Here is a 14,363-nt window from a genome sequence, read left to right on the forward strand (position 1 = left end):
ATAAGTGACATTTTTCAATTCCCATCCTCATTTGTCAATTACTCGAAACAAATGAACTTAACTCATACTTTAAGAGAGAATTCATGAAATTGTATTTATTGCCAAAGAAATAAATCTGTTTATGATACTGTCAAGGGATATAACTCATGACACAGTAAATAAAAGTACCGAGTTTTCGATTTTGATAGTATTATTTAACCGTCTCATCACGCTGATCTCAGTATATAGACCATAACAAACGCGTGCCTTAAACCTTACACTCATATATCGATTTCAGTTATACACCCGACCGTCGAGACAAACTTTACAATATTCAGTAGTTGAATGATTTTAAGTTCGTGCATTTTGATTAAATCATGGATACAATAATACTTATGTTGCTGATGTTTGCATGTGTTTTCTCAGGTTAGATTACTTTTGTATAAGTTTAAGTGTTATTTAACCATCGATCTAAGACCATTTTTGATAATTGCTCAGTTTTCTCAGATACAATATCAAATACCTGCGTACTAAGCATCCCGTGGAATGAGCTTTAACTGAAATTGGGAATTTATTAATTAATTTTAAATGATATTCTTTTTCTATAAAGGAAATTAATCTAATAATGGTACAGTCGACCCCGTTGGCTTGAACTCCCAGGGACCGGCGTAAATACTTCAAGCCTCGAGATATTCGAGTCAAGCTAGATTTTTTATATTCAGAAAAAAAATCGCCTCGTTGCATCAACTTCAAGCCAACGAGGATATCGAGCCAAGCGATATCGAGCCAACGGGGTTCGACTCTACTCGTTTTGGAATCTATCTTTATATGACAGTACAGCATATTGATATACGCAATAATGTAGTTAGAAAAAAATATTTGAAACTATTGTTCTCACGTTTGATAGTGCTTGCTGCATGCAGAAAAACGTATAATGTTTTAGGCGTTAAAGGGGCACACTATTGATTACACTTGTTAATACGAAAGAAATGCGATATTATGTTCAACACATTTTACTATAATATCTAACAAAAACACATGATTACAGATAACAAATCTATAAGCGATGTTGTTATATTCAGAAAAAAAAAACTTTTCAACTGGATAATTGACACCACGCCGATTACGATAAGGCTACGCCTACAGTGTCACGTGACACTTCAGTAAGGGCCCTCCGACATGAACACAGAAGCAGACGATAATTATACAGAATTTATACTTGACAATCAGATAAAAAAGCATGGAGCATGGTAAAACATAGTATTAAAAGCTAGTATAACATTAAATTAGTTAATTGTTTTAATTAATTAAATCCAATGCTTGATTCAGTTAGAAATAATTTAATGTCTAAACTTGAAATTATTAATTTAAAAAAACAACATCGGAATTTTGTTTCAGTAAAAAGGCAGTCTCTATTGTAAACCTCAAATATAGGGAAACCGAACATGTATTAATTTCCTTTACGAAAGTGAACAAAAAATGATTTTTGTTTAGATCAAATGGATTTTGCTGTTTTTCTTCCTTTCTCAATCAAAAATCATCTTTTATACAAGTTTAGTGAATCGTTATTATTGATTTTACTACATTAATATTTCTCTCAATGAAATAATATCCGTATTAAATGAAATGCGAAACTGTTCTTACAAGAAACATACATGTAGGAGTTAGAAGTGATCATAGTCATTATAAATGCACAGGTTTATACATTGATTTGCGTCATTTACGAAGATGATTTTGTTTTATCTATACGTATATACGTTTTGTGATCTTTAGCTATATAATATGTGATCTTTTATCTAAATTTAATATAAAAAAAGTGTAACTCAAATTAACTGAATTGTCTTTTTGACTAACAGTTTGTCCAAACAGTTTGTCAAAACAAACTTAAAAATGTATATATATGCTTCGGATTTAAAACTCTGCGCACAAGTAGAAAAAAAATCAAAATCAAAATAAATTGCAAGATGTCGTCAATATTATACACTAATAATCATAATGATATTTCGTGCTTTATGACTAACGAAAAAGATACGTATATTTCATATGTACGGGCACATTAAAAATGCACAATTTGCATGCAGCAATAAGGGAAAATGTCAGTATTATAAATTTCTTTGTCTTTACTATCTCTCAGTTGTAAGAAAAAACTATTTTGTGTTTAATATATAGAAAACATATTAATTACACTACCGTTGGTAAGTGCGGATTGTGGGAGATCATGGCGGATAGCAACGGGCAACTCATAAGCCCCGCCTAATTTGGACGCTGATTGGTCAGTCGGGTATCGTCCGGCTAGTTTGAGTGACAGGGCGCGTCATGTCAATTGGTGGCCACGTAGCTATTCATTGAAAACCCCATAGAACCAATAATAATAATAATAATAATAAGAATAATAAAAATAATTAAATAATATAATACTAATCAAATAATAATTAAAATAATAATGATGCTAATAATTAAAAACAGTAATAATAATAATACTTCTACTACTACTACTACTAATAATTATAATAATAAAAATTATTATGATAATAATAATAATAATAATAATAATAATAATAATAATAATAATAATAATAATAAAATAATAATAAATACTACTACTACTACTACTACTACTACTACTACTACTACTACTACTACTACTACTACTACTACTACTACTACTACTACTACTACTACTACTACTACTACTACTACTACTACTACTACTACTACTACTACTACTAATGATAATAATAATAATAATAAAATAATAAAATAATAAAAATAATTATAATAATAATAAAAAATAAAAATTAAAAATTAAAAATTAAATAATAATAATAATAATAATAATAATAATAATAATAATAATAATAATAATAACAATTATATAAATAATAATGATAGTTATAATAATAATTATAAAAATATTAATAATAATAGTAATGATATTAATAATAATAATAAAAAAAAAATAATAATAATTATAATAATAATAATAATAATAATAATAATAATAATAATAATAATAATAATAATAACAGTGACATATATAATTAAAATAAACAACATCTTAGGAAAGTATTTTTAACTGTACAAATACACATATGTTTTGGTTTCTGTTTTGATCATTTATGGCAAATGCGTCAAACATGATAATTCATAAAAACACTTCAGGAATCAAGTGTTAACCTTACCTGTTGCCATTTAAGATTATCATGGTCACAGGATTTGACGCAAGAGAGGCGTACCTTTTAACTTGAGCCCCTCCCTCATCACCTAGATTTAGTTGGTTTATTATTTACAGGGTTGTTTTAGGGGAGGGGGGGGGGTCTCCGATTTTTTTTTTATATCAAATTCTAGTCCGAAATGGTGCATTTTAAACGTATTGTATTACAATTATTTTTCATTATTGTAATAAAAACAATGATGGGCGAGTTGAGGGGGTTGGTAAAAGAGAACACCCCCCGGAACAGCTAGTGAGTGTTATATTATAACAAGCGCAAAGTACATTGATGAGTCAAGACAATGCTAATGTGATAATGTTTTATTCGGTAGTGTTTTACACATCCAGGACTCGAATTATACTTGCAAATTTTTGCGAGTGCTTAAGTTTTCAACTCGCAAAATATAAAGATCACCAGCATTTTTTAAGTCAACCCTTGGTGTTTGCTAGGAAAAAATATATTGTATGGAAAACACTGAATTAAGGCATATTTTTATTGTTTTAATGAATAATCAAGTAATTGTACGTTAAATGATACCATTATATATGTAACACTGACAGTCCAATATTATTTAATTTTAGCCCTGTTTTGAAACTGATTGATCATCGCCATCAGTCGTTGCCGATTTTAAATCACCGCACGTAAAACACGTGTTATCTTTTTGCTTGTCATTATTATACAGACTGTGTCTTGATACGATTATCGTTAAATACCGCCGCCAAAAAGAAAACGAAAGACCAGTCTACAAAACTGTATATATAGTAACTTGTATGTGCGCAGAACTTTAATTTACGTCTTCACTTTCTGTGTGTTTATTGGAAAACGAAAGTAAGCATTTCTAAAATTAATTTTACATTTATTGTGATGGAATCGATCATAGGTTATAATAATATCTCTTTCGAGGATTGCATATTTTCTGCAAATTTTGAACTCGCAATATTTAATTCAACTCGCATTTTCCAATTTTGCGAGTGTGGGAGGGGAAAATTCGTGCCCTGCACATTTTCTTATTTTGGTAATATCGAATATTTTTTATCTCGAAGTAATTCACGAGGTTCCAACGACTTCGACATAGCCTATGTTGACTGTATGTTATATAAGGACTTCCTATGATAGTATTACATTAGATAACACACAACGAGTTTCCTTTTTTTGACCTATTATATAAAACTGTATACCACGACAGCATAGTGATTTACGTAAGCGTTGTTTTGAAAGGAATGTATACTTTCGTCTCATATATAAGACTACTTCGATTATACGTAGCAAAACATGTTTGTTTCCAGATTAACGTTTGTTGCACTCATTCCTTTTTTATAATTCCTTTCGACAGTTAAATTTGTACTATTTTAAATATTTGTTTCAGTAGTTTCTTTTATCAGTAAGAAATATCAATTTACTTTTGATTATCATCTTGTTGAAGATGCACTCAATCCAAAGTAAGATTTACTACAATGAATACAATTGTTTAATTATACCAAAAAGGATAAATACATTTCAAAAACAATGGTTCTTATGAAGGAAACCGAGTTTAAATTGAAAGAAAAGTGCAGAAAACACGGTATTTTTACCTTATGAGACGATAGAAGATCAAAATATTTTTTTTAGCATTCACCAGTCATTTAATATTTTTGCGTTTACAGCTTTTAAATACACGGTTGTAACCTTGTTATCAGTAATTCATATTTTCCGTTTATGCATTATTTAGTAAGTTGTTAAAGGTTGATCACTCAAAGTTATGATTGTTATACATGTGCATGTCTCGATTTTGAATAAGAGTGTCACTTTACCATTGTCACTGACCGACTGTTTTTAATGTGACATTCAGACAAAGCTCAACCAAAAACACTTTTTACAAATCCAAACCTTCTTCCTTGTTGTTTAAGACTGTTAAATAAAACAAGAAATGGTTGTTTGGCCTTATAAAATTATTGAACCGTGGCGGTACTATTCATTTGCCCTACTTTTATTATTAACTTCTCAGGTTGGCGCAGTCCGCTGTTATCATGGTGACTTCATTGAAACTCAAAACTCTGGCAATCCTATTTATTTACCCTACCTCAAATATAAGCTGTATCGGCGGACACAGATCGTTGTTACCAATGCAAATCCATTGAAACTTTAAACTGTGGCAATCCTATTTATTTACCCTACCTCAAATATAAGCTGTATCGGCGGACACAGATCGTTGTTACCAATGCAAATCCATTGAAACTTTAAACTGTGGCAATCCTATTTATTTGCCCTACCGACGTCAGTTTTGTTTTGAATAGGTTTCAGTGTTATACTATTGAGGCTCACGTGATCAAAATGGAGCAGACAACATTACTATTGTAAAATAAAACTATAAAATATGTTTCCTAAAAAACAACTTTTATAAACAAACAATTGAATATACTGACAAAAGAAAAATAATAAACACCAAGATGCAAAAAACATACGTCTTATACAAGCCCTTGGACAGATATAATGGGTATTTAATTACTTGTCCCCAAACTAGTTGGCTAAGTTTTTTATAGCTTGGTGTACGAACCGTAGGACCCGATTCATCAACGCTCAGAAAAAAAAGTTTGGGAGGATGTTTTGCAATTTTAAATAATCTGAATTTTAAAAAATGGGCAATATTGAAATTTCAATTTTTTACATATAACAGCTATAATATAGAAATTGTGCGTAACCCAACTTTGCAATTATCATTGCCGTTTCATTGTCTTATTTCCCTCCCTTTTTTAAATTAATTGAATGTAGCTTTTAATTGAATTATATTATGAAAATAGCAGTCCAAGAATTATTATTTTGTTTAAAAAGTATTTAATCGAATGACTTCTTAGCTAAAATATGAAAATTATTAGTACATAAAGCGATATGGTATTCTCCTACCTCAGATAAGTAGATCCATTAATTCAACCATGCTAGAAATTCTTATCTTGCCCACGAGCGAAGATAAAATGCCCGTATGTAACTTCTTTTAATGGTCACCACATTGTAATTACCTCCCTTGTTGAAGACTGTCGTCTGTAATGCATCATGGAAACCTTGTCTTGTGGCAATATCTAGAACGCTAGTTAATTATTTCTCGCTTCAAATGTCACCAGAAAACAGTTTTCAAGCACCTTTCAAGAAATAATGCTTCACTCTTCTTAGAACTATTTAAAGACCGATCAGACCATTTACATACTCTGAATCACTGCGCCAATATCCATGACAACCACTAATTATCGCATATCCGTACGCAATTATTTTCATTCAGCACAAAAGAGTTCCAGCAAAAAAATACATTTTTACTTAATTTTGTTTACCAGAGGTTGGAGAAAAAGCATCTACCATAGCCGCTCGTGTAAAATAGGTTCATCCCGACCCTCGCGCGGGGTGTTTTGCGGAAACTAGGTAAACCTCGTTTCCGCAGACCACCCTACGCTCGGGTCGGAATGAACCTATCTTACACTCTCGGCCATGGAAGATACTTATATTCTTAGCATTCAGAAAGTCACGTGTGCGAATTTCCTAATGACGTTGTGCGGGCAAAATTTCAACTATACTTTCGGTTTTATGGCATATGTGTTAATGCGATGAATGCATTTTTGATCAAACGTTTAAAACGTGTCAGAAAGGGTAAAATAAGTCATTTGGATATGCCTACATTTCGATTATTTTACTTTACTAAAAGATACTGGGACTTGGACTTTAAACAAAAAGGATATTTATGGTTAAATTATCTCTCTCTCTCTCTCTCTCTCTCTCTCTCTCTCTCTCTCTCTTTATATATATAAATTATATATAAATAGATAAATATTACTATTATTACTATGATAAAGCAGTTAAACCATATTGCTGTTCTAATATTATTTGGACCAATCTTTTTTCCTGATTGATTGAAAGTATCTATCTTTAAATTTTACTCAAGACGCTTCTGTATTACGGGCCCTGTTGTACTTCTAACATTCCTCTAAATACATTACAGTTTGTTTATTCAGACCATTGAATTCTTGCTAAGTGTTGGTATACAATCATGTGTACTATATTTTGAATAGCCTTATTGCTCATTTTTGATAAAAAAACAACTTGTTATAATAACTTTCAATTCCTTTCTCATATATGTTTTTGGGCTGTTATGCATCAAACAACTTAAGTAATTTCCTAAATTGAATCATTTTCTTAGGTATTTCTTAGGTTTCTTAGTATTTCACTGGTCATTTGATATAATAACCATTTTTTTTATTTTTATAAATTTTATGTAAACCACATTATATTGTGTTAAAAAACTTCAAATTATGACTTAAAATGTTTAATGAATAACAGCTCAGTTTTTAATAGCATACCCCTTATAAATAGGAAGAGTATAGAATTTCCATTATTCACCCAAAGCTTTTGTAACACTTAACTCATAACTATAAAAACAACATAAGACCTTAAGTTCATCATTGTTAAAATTACAGAACCTAAAAATCGGTTTCCAATAAATATGTGAAGAACACTATAGCCCAAAAACCACAAACCTCGTACTAGGCAGGTTTATCATAACCAGCAGATGAACCCTAATTCTTTAGAGGTCAGCGGGTCTAAGGTCAAGGACTTTGTGAACATAAGTTAAAGAAAAGCAGTTTCCTATCAATTATTGACTTACTTGGTAGAGGTCCCTAAAACATGCCAGCACCCTTACTATTTTGACGTCAGTTAGTCAAGAGTCAAGGTCATGGTGACCTTAAACTGAAAGTCCGAATTGGTTCAATAACTGAAGAATGCTTGTATTCATGTACCTCAGACTAGGTTTGCTAGGAAACTACATCTGCTTCCGTTTAGTCAGGTTTCAAAAACATTCGCGGCGTATTTGATGCATTGCATCAAACTTAGTCTTGTTATAAGCTTAATCGGCGGATGCAGTCCGCTGTAAGTAATGCGAGTTCATTGAAACTTTAAACTGCGACAATCATATTTATTTACCCAACCTCAAGTTTTAGATTTATCGGTTTATACAGAGCGCCCAACTTTATTTATAAGCTCAACCGGTAGACGCAGAGCATGGTTACCAATGCGACTTCATTGCAACTTTAAACTCTAGAGATCCTATCCATTTTGCCCAACTTTATTCATTAGCTCAACAGGTAGACGCAGAGCATGGTTACCAATGCGACTTCATTGCAACTTGAAACTGAGGAGATCCTATCCATTTGCCCAACTTTATTTATTAGCTCAACCGGTAGACGCAGAGCGCGGTTACCAATGCAACTTCATTGAAACTTTAAACTGAAGAAATCCTATCCATTTGCTCAACTTTATCTATTAGCTCAACCGGTTGGCGCAGAGCGCGGTTGCCATTGTGACATCATTGCAAATTGAAACTGAGGCGATCCTATCCATTTTGCCCAACTTTTTATTACCTCAACAGGTGGACGCAGAGCACGGTAACCGAGGCGACTTCATTGAAACTTTAAACTGAGGAGGCCTATCCATTTTCCCAACTTATTAGCTCAACCGGTGAGCGCAGTCCGCTGTTACCAATGCGACTTCATTGAAACTTTATCATATTTATTTGCCCTACTATAATTATTATATTCAAAGGTCGACAGAGAGCGCTGCTACCAATGCGACTTCATTGAAACTATAAGCTGTGGCGATCCTTTTCATTTGCCCAACTTTATTTATTAGCTCAACCTTAGGGCGCTGTCCGCTGTGACCAATACAACTCCATTGCAATTTTAAACTGTGACCATCCTATTCTACCCTACTTTAATAGTAAACTCTTCACTGGCGGTCGCAATCCGCTATTACTAATGCTACTCCATTTGAACTCGTTACTGTGCAGATCATATCCTTTTACTTTGCCTTTCTTTACTATTTAGCTCTTCCGGCGGATGCTGTGCGTTGTTACAAATGCAATTCTGTTAATACTCCAAACTGTGGAGATCCTTTCCGTAGCACCAGTGTATCGACAACCGCGTGTATCGGACTCTGTACGAAAGTGACAATAGACAAGAAACATGCTGACATCGGTGGAGGTTTGTATTAAATTTATTTTAGTGTATACGAATTTCTTTAAGCTCGATTGTGACGAATACAGACAGCTTATAGAATCACTCTTGAGTCCGTTTTCTTGGCAAACACCAGTACCGTGTCCTTTTTGAGAGTCTATGAAAAAGTTCCCCTGGTGGGGATCGAACCCATCACCTCTTGAGTGAAATAGGCGGACACGTTTACCACTAGACCACTCTCATACCTTGAATTTAATTTTGGTGTCTAACACAACCTTCGCAGGACTAAATTGACCACATTTAGGCAACCTTAAAGGCCATTTGAAGCCATACAAGCTCATGTGCAGCTGTAGTTAAGCTTTCTAATGCCTAAAAGGTCACATGTTGGTAATCATTAATCCCTTCCAGAGCCAAATAAGGCTATTTTGGATATGCAATGAGAATGTCCTTATACTGAGCAAAATGAATTTTGGCGGCCTTATTTGATGAATCCAGAATGGACCCTATGCTTCTTTTAAATTCAATCAATGTGTACACTTTTGATACAATATGACCGACTGTTACAGCTGTGAAATATTAACAACAAAAATATGAACATCAGTGATAAGGTCTTGGATAGTGTAAAGTAAATAGTATTTGTCCAATTGTTCTCCAATAATTACTATTTATTACTATTAACCAATTCAATCATTTAACTGAACCTTAGAATAGCTTATCTAGGTTTTATACAGGTAGGACTGACTTCCCTTATCAAACGAGCGAATGTCTTGCACATAAAATAACCATGATTTTAAAACTAGACATTGTGAAAACCCTTTTTTGTGGATACCGTCTGTTGCCACATCTCACAATGCGTTCTTTGGAAAACTCCCGATTCAAAACAAATAACTCTTGATTCAAACGATTCGAAAATGGAGATGCTTTTTAATGAGTTGATGACAAGTTTGATTAAATTGATATCCCCGAAAACATCTTTAGCTTTAGGGACACAGGTGTCGTGTCTCTCATCACAAATCAATAATACAATACAAACTACAATTATAGGTACTGTAGTCAATAATTCAGATGTAAACAATATTTACAGACACACAGCTAAGGACCAAAACTACAAAAACACGAAAGACACAGGTGTGGAAACACCATAAACATATCACACACGCATCAAAATAGCATAACAAATGATAGGATTATTTTGCCGTGCATTTGTTTACTTTCAGAAATAGCGAGAGACTGCCTCGAATCCGACAGAATAGTCAATGTCTGTGTGCAATCTTCAGCGCTCGGATACGAAGGGGAAGTCTGCTATTGTAACACTGATAACTGCAATAGTGCTGAACAATCAGCATCAAATTGTGTGGCAATATTTGTTGCTGCTATTGCTTTGAAAATCTTTAAAATATTTGACTCATAAATTGATATAAATAACTTTCTGGTCCTGTACAAGCAACATCAACTTTTGAAGCAATATTTATTCAATCTTAAAAAGTTTTAAAACTACATTGATGTTAAAAACCTTATACTGAAAGGAGTTTTACAATGTATTGAAATGGATTACTATAACACTTTTATATTAAGAATAATCAAATCCTGAGGCAATACATACTGATGCAATTGTTATGTCTTTCCTAAAACTGATTGTCTTAGACATTGTTGTACGTGTTATCATACCGAATGTAATATCAAAATATTTTTTCATGAATCATTATAACATAGGAGCATCACATTTTGTGGCAATATCTCATTATTTTATTGTCCATGTAGTTTTTACACAGAGTGTCTAATACATTGATGTGAACTATTTTACAATGAGAGGAATACTACAATACATTTCCTTGATTATTATTATACTGCTGTAACGTTTGGATGCAATCATATATAATTTTGTTTTCCTTTCATCTATCTTTAAAATGATTTGTCATACAATACAGCACTTTAAATTCGATAGCAAACATACAATGATTGTTTAGGTCTTTGTTGAGTCTTTCTTTAAAAGACTGTGTCATGCACAACAACAAATCTGTATATTTTGCATCAAATGGCATAGAAATAACTGTTGTTGTTTTTTAATATATCTTTTATTTGTTATACAACACTACTTTTAATAAATGGAACATTGAATTATATAATTACAGCTGTTGTTGCTGTTGTTGTAATACAACACTGCTTTAAATGGAGCCTTGCATTGCATAATTACAGCTGTTGTTGCTATTCCTGTGTCTATCTGCAACATGTTATTGACTTAAGTCATACATAATGCATCAAAATGTATCGTAGTTACTGTTTTTGCTATTGTTGTGTCTATCTTTAACCTACAATTTAAACTGATGTAAATGGAGCATCACACTTTATTGAAAAAACTTGTTCTTAGTGTTTCGTCGATCTTATAAAAACTGTGTACTTAAATATATTACTCTCATCCTGAGGAGCTCTGGGACTATAAATGGCAATTTTTATCTATAATTTTACGGTACACAATTTGTTTTTTGTATAATGTTGGATAGAGTTACTCACACTGAATGTGTTAATATATAAATATAAAATAAGATAGACTAGTTTTTGAGTCGGTTATATATAAAACATTCAAGATGAAAACAAAATTCATTAGCAACTTCAGATTGGTTTTATTACTCTCATAGAATATAAAATTTCGCAGATAATGTATTTGTATTCATGTCGATGGCTTAGCGCAAATAATCGCCTTCAATTTATATGTTGAGTTACATCCATTTAGCACTTATACCGCGATGTGTGTATTTGCTGCAACTTAAGTTAGCTGAAGCTTCGAAAGTTTAAAATGTTTTATTCCGATTTTAAACGTTTTAATAGGACACTGTGAAAACCTTTCAACAAACCTGAAAAAAACGACTGGCTTCATATATCTAATATTTGATTTGAAAATGGTTTCAATTCCGTTTGCAAAAGAAGTAAATATTTATGTTCCAGTTTGTAACTTTATTCTTTCGGGATGCTATTTTGATAAACTTGCAATATTTGAGTCGGTAACTTTAAAGTTGAAACCTTAATTCAGCAGTACTTCGTTATCGTTTTAATTCCCATATAGAAGTTAAAGGATTAGCAAGAGGTACAAATTCAAACATAACAACGAAAGTATTTGTATTCACGTAAGAGCTTAGCGCAGGACTGTATTAACGTCTTCTATTTCTACTTTGGGTTACACTCATATTGCACTAGCATCGCTATATGCTTTTTTGGTGCAGCATAAATTAAGTTTCCTTTTGCCAATGAAATAATTAACTATACTACAGTTGGTCGATCCAAATCTTCCCGGATGCTATTTTGCATAAATTATGCTATGAGTATTTGGTTGCTAGTGTATTTTGTAAAATCATCGTTTTATTGCTATTAAGATAATTTAGAAATACATGTATTTTAAACATGACTACTAATTGCTTGATCTTGCTTTTTGCAATGGGCAAAGAACCGCTGATGAATTTTTTTTTAATCGCATGAAGAGACAAATCGTCAAATAATATCTGTTCAATCGAAATAATCTTTCAAGCATGGGTCGTGTAAATAAGACATGAGAATCACAATATTTACGAAATGTAGAGATCATATGTTAATTTTATTTTCAACGGAATGCATTAATGGTTTTAATATTTAGTATTGTCTTCATGTCGATAGCTTAGTTAAGAGCTAGACAGTTGTAACGCCTTCTTATCCTATATTGAGGTGCACCCTTCTTGTACCTAGCCTGCGATTGTATATTTGCTGCTGCATAAGTTAGCATTAGCTTCGAAGCTTTTTAAGTTGTTTCGTCTTCAGTAATTTTCAATGTTTATGTCATAGGGTGTGACTTTTATATTTCAAAAAAAGTGTTACAAATATATTTATATGTATTTTGTTAAAATACCCTTATTCTCATTTATTACTCCGCCCCGTAAATTATCAGGTTTGGTAACTTTTACATATAGTGTAGTGTAGTTTGTTAAATATCGAGTTATAGTATATATTAACCTAAAACTAATACGTCAGTGTTTTAAATTAACCAATCAACGTATTACTACTTTCACTTTTAAGTCAATAAATCTTCACGTACAACGCCAATTTATACGGTGCTTTTCTATCCAATTTATGCAGCTACTTATTTAGAATACTGCAGGTAATTTATTAAATCCCGTTATTATAATCTGTTATCTTTGTATTGATTTATAGTGTTATAGGTTTTTGTATGTCGTGATATATTTACATTGTTTCAATGTATTGTTTAATGATCGCGCCATTGTTTATCTGAAATTCCGTGTTCGAGTATTTGTACATGTTCTATGTTAGATTATTTTATTATATATGCATTGTTTAGGAGGATGACGATGACGTCGATGGTATAGGTACTATTAAAACGATTGGCACGAATTCACGTTTGTTCTGTTCCCCATCTACCGCCCAGTAGAGGTCAGAGGTAGCCCGGCAACAGTGGCGCCCAAGGAAAAGATCGTTTATGTCGACACATATGGTATACAGCACGTGCAACTGGTAGTGATTGTCTATGCAAGAACGACCCATCTTCTGATGTGACCAGTGACATAAGTAGTAAGGCCAAAAAAATAAATAGGTTCGTTTCCGGTCTCCTTCCCAAAAAAAGAGGGTAGGTAGGTAGGCATTTTTTTTTTTATTTTTTTTTTTTTTGTGGGGGGGGGGGAAAGTGATCTAGAATAGAAGGCGGCTGACTTTTATTCAAAAACAACCATATTTACTGCGTATGAGACAATTTTAAAAGGTACTAAAGCATAAAATGTAAATACAAGTCCATTCATTTATTAAGAACTGTATAATGTGTATTAATTATAATGTATAGATATACATTTTCTAGAATATAAATGCATGTATTGTTTAACATGTTTGTCTGTATGACAGATGTCGAAAAAGAGTGCCTCAGATTTGTCAATTTTTCATATTTACCAATTTCACATTTGTGCTATAATGCTATTCTTATATTTGATAGAATATTAAAATTCTAAAACTCTCCTGAAAACTTTGGGAGAAGTGACTTCTCCCTTCAGTCAATTTAGGGAGAAATGGGGAGACTTTAAGGAGAAGTGATACTTTCGTAACACCTGATACAAAAACTATGCCATAACACACACCTCAGTTTATATTCACATTCAAACTGATTGCTATAACTATATAAAATGTTCATAAAAAATGTATCATTTTTGGCTCAGCAAAAGTGTATGTGTCAATG

The 14,363-nt window shown here is 32.2% G+C and overlaps 1 long non-coding RNA gene across 1 annotated transcript; it reads left to right on the forward strand.

Annotated features, from left to right (window-relative positions):
- Nucleotides 1-252: 252 nt before the first annotated feature.
- Nucleotides 253-13,750, forward strand: LOC128222025 (uncharacterized). The gene is made up of 3 exons (XR_008259053.1): nt 253-405; nt 9,032-9,187; nt 10,378-13,750. It is a non-coding gene; the product is annotated as an uncharacterized LOC128222025 (long non-coding RNA).
- Nucleotides 13,751-14,363: the final 613 nt, after the last annotated feature.

Source organism: Mya arenaria, chromosome 16, assembly GCF_026914265.1.
Source record: "Mya arenaria isolate MELC-2E11 chromosome 16, ASM2691426v1".
Lineage (NCBI taxonomy): Eukaryota > Metazoa > Mollusca > Bivalvia > Myida > Myidae > Mya > Mya arenaria.